The sequence below is a fragment of the Tenrec ecaudatus genome, chromosome 3 (assembly GCF_050624435.1).
Source record: "Tenrec ecaudatus isolate mTenEca1 chromosome 3, mTenEca1.hap1, whole genome shotgun sequence".
Classification (NCBI taxonomy): Eukaryota; Metazoa; Chordata; class Mammalia; order Afrosoricida; family Tenrecidae; genus Tenrec; species Tenrec ecaudatus.
Genome location: NC_134532.1, coordinates 37605668 through 37609793, shown reverse-complemented (window position 1 = coordinate 37609793; position 4126 = coordinate 37605668).

The window sequence follows — 4126 nt, the reverse complement described above, 5'->3', positions numbered from 1 at the left end:
TTTCTGTAGCAGTACAAATACTAAACCTGACTCTGATCCTTCATTGTCATCAACGATCTTTTTCTTTCTTGACAAGCAGGTTAACATTATCATTCTCATTCTATCTCTTAATCTAAGTTTGTTGAAGGGTCAGGTCTCTGGAGATGTCTCTCTGCATTGCTCCCTGTGGGCTGTGGGTAGTGATTGACTAAAGATCTCTAGGTCTGAGAAAATAATTGTGGTGACTTCTGGGCCTAAACTTGTGACTTGTCTTCAGGGATGCTTGCTACCCATTGTCTCCCTTGATGCAGAAACAAAGCATATGGAGACCCTTGACAGCGGGAACAGGTGCACTGGAGTGGCCTATCTGCTTGGCGGAGTCCTTTGTGAGACTGCTCTTTGGAGTCATAAAGAGTCCACATTCTTTGGAAGGACACTTTTGATTTTAAAAATAGCAAATGTGTCACGAGAGGAGGAAATTCCAGACTAATATCTAAGAATTCTCTTCAGAATTGAGAATAGTGAGACTTCTCACATATTTTGAACATGTTATTGGGGAACCAGTCCCGAGAGAAGAACATCCTGTTTAGTAGAGTGTCAGCAAAACAGAGGAAAATGCTCAGTTAGATGCACAGACAGAGTGGCTGCAAACATGGTCTCAAACTCAGGAGCAAGTGAGGATGGTTCAAGACTTGGCAGTTCATGTGTTTCTTCTCTGGTGCACAGTTATGGTGAGTAAAACTGACTCAAAAGCTCCCAGCAACATCCCTGATGAAGTGAGGTACAGAACATTTAGACTAATTCTGGTTAGCCCAGTAATTAACAAAAATAACTATATATGATAGCTTTTTATATTCGAAAGTGATAAATTATTTAATATATAAAATTCAATACATATACCATTCTTATTAAATTTAACTATATGACTATCAAAAATTAGGAAAACAAAGTGTAATAAATAAGTAATAAAATGATAAATAAAGATGATATATAAATATACTCTCCCTGATACCATAGTGGATGCTACATTGGAATGCTAAGTACAAGAATAGTAGTTCAAAATCACATGCAATCCAAGGGAGAGCTATAAGGCTCTAAAAAGATGTCCCAGGATTGTAAATTTTAATCATTAAACTCCAAAGGGGGGAAGAATATCATGGCTTAAATTGGGAGATTCTGGTGTGCAGAAAGCTGTGGGTGACAGTGAAAACTCAAAACACTTACAGGATTTACACGGTTTATAAGTCTCCGGAAACTTCCCTCTAACCATAATTGAGAAATGGGAACAACCTGGTGCTCAGACTGAGAACACTGGAGAAGGGACTAAATTAAAATGGCAAATCTGACTTGAATGATTAAAACATTATCATTTGATCTCCCTTTTGATACCCTTTGTGCTTGATTTGGTTTTTAATATTTTCAGTGGGTTTTTTTCCGGAGATAGGTTTATTGATACTGTATTTTGTCATTGTTGGTAATCTTTTTGACTCCTGGTTAGGTCTTTTTTTATATTTAAAAATTTTTGAACCCCAGGATGGGTGAATCTACAGAGACAATGATAAGAATAAGGGTTCTGGGGGCTATGGCAGGGGATGTGGCAGGTAAAGGGAAGTTAACATAAAAGATTTCAAAATGAACAGTGTTTTGAAACGGATTGTGGTAACGATTGTACAACACTGCTTAATATGATTGAACTATAGAATAGTATGATGTTTGAAATAAATGCTCATAAAATGTTTTTAAGACAATATTAAAGGATCTTAATAGATAAACAAATGTTTTAGAATCTTTTTATTTAGAAAATATTTAAAAATTACTTTTATAAAATACAGTTGCACGTTCAAAAGGGAGTTCAAAATTTATATATTTTATAATACATATTTCATAGGAAAATGTGTCAATTTCTGAATGAAAGAAAAAGATTTCTGGCAGCTTGAAACAACCCTAAGGAGCAGTCTCCTCAGTCCTAGAGGGTCACTGTGAGTGTGGGTTCACTTGCTGCCAGTGGGTTATGGAATTGTGTTTCCAATTTGTATCTTATTTTGGTTGCGTTTCTCCAGTAGTTTGTTTTCTGTGTTTTTGGTATTTTGTTTAACCGTATTTAATATTATTGTCAGGAATTGTTCTATTTTTCCATTATCTTGGTCTCCACAGAATTTTCTTCATGGCATTCTTATTTTATTTATGCCCTTTCATCTGTGACATCACTTATGATATCATTTATAATATCTTCATTAAGATGTTAATGGTTCACGTTGTTTATAATTTATTTACTCAAAAATCCTTTCATGGAGAATTTTACAATCAGCCCCACATCAATTTTAGAGCATCGTCCCCTGCCCCGCCATAGGTAAATTGCCTCGAAGATGGTTTATGCAATCACAATCTGTCCTAGTGCTCCCACCCACTCCCATCTTCATTAGTTACTCCCCAAATCCCGCTTCCCTCCCGATCTCCCCCTACCTATTCCTATAGACCCTTATAGACGTTATTATCAACATGCATCCACTCTACCTGTACTTCACTGCTGGGAGACCCAACAAAAACAAACAAACAAAAATGCGCTAAGGTGGTAAGGGTAAAAGCATAATAGTATAACGACAAACATACAAACAATGTGTAAAAGGAAAAGACCACCAAAAATATTCAAAAAAACAGGGAAGAGGTTTCTGTCACAGAACCGGTAAGAAATGCTTGCGCCCAGAACAAATTCAAGTCTCGTCTTTTGGTGGTCCCCTGGCCGAGTGTTGAATTCAACCTTGCATAATCAGGATGACCATGGTCTCTGTCTGATAGTAAGGTTGATGGAGACTCTTGCCTGTGACTAGAGCCATCTGCCACTGGCTCCGTCTGACCAGATGCTCTGCAGATGGGTTTGGGGCTCTCACCATCCCCAAAGGCCTCCCCAAATTGGGTGTTCACAATGTGTGCTCTGATGCTCTTCTCCTCACTGTACTGATGGTTTGTAATTGCCATCTTTGGGTCACACGAGCTGCTGTGCTTTCTCAGTGTGGAGTTAGCGGACTCCTTGCTTAGATGGCTGCTTGTTTGAATACAAGCTTTTAAGTCCGCAGACACTGTTCTGATTGATAGTCAGGCACCATCTGGTTTCTTCACCACTTTTCCGTAGCACCCTTATATCAAGAGATCATTTCATTAAGCTGAAGATCAAGCAGGGCCATGAAGTAAGAACGGATTGTTCTTAAATTGGGGATAGGATTTAGTGCAAGCTCCAAACCCATTCCTTGATTTATTCTTTTATTTCCTTTTATTTGATAAAATTAAAATGATTTAACTTGGGAACCACTGCACAGGTCATATTGTTCCATAGTTCAATTCTGTCAAAACCAATTGTGCAATTTCTTGCATACTCCTACATGTTTTCCAAATGATAGGGCTCCTTCCTAGACTTCTTGAAATCCTTTCCCTTTTGATCCTCCCCCCTTCGAGCACCCTAAACTCTTGTTATACTTTATTTCCCTTCGGGCTCAACATCCCTAGGTTTCATTTTCTGAAAAATAATAAAATAAATCACACTGCTTCAACACGGTGAGCTCCAATGGCGGCACACCTCTGAGACACAGTCTAATGTACATGAGTACAAGCAGACGGCAACAGGACAGCCATCACAGGGTTGCCAATACCTGTCTTCACACAGCACACTCGCTGTACCAAGACTTGTTTGTTTGACAACCAATAGTACAGAGCTCTTGGTACAGCTGTTTTCTTCAACCCCAGACATCATGTGTTTTCCAGCTTAAATCCTCAGGTTACAGAATCTGGGGTAGTATCCAGTTCCCCCAGTGGAGTTCCCATTTGGGGATCTCACAGATGCAGCTCTGCAGCATGACTTGTACTCTGAGAGTCAGGATTCAGTTTCCCACTGTTCTGTGACATCTGGCCTGGCTTCCCAGGTAACCCCAGAGCCCTAGGTCAGCTCTGCTATCCCAGTGCAAGTTATGAAATACCCTTCCTACCTGTTGATCCCAAGAGCACCTGCAGTCCCTCCTTCCCCCACTTGGCTGTCAGCTCCCCTTTCCCATACCCCAACAGACACACACTTAAGTTCACCCAAAATTGACTGTTCCATCCCCCCTCTTCAGTGCTGCCCACCCCCTACCATCACTAAGCCTCACCCCTTTGAGAG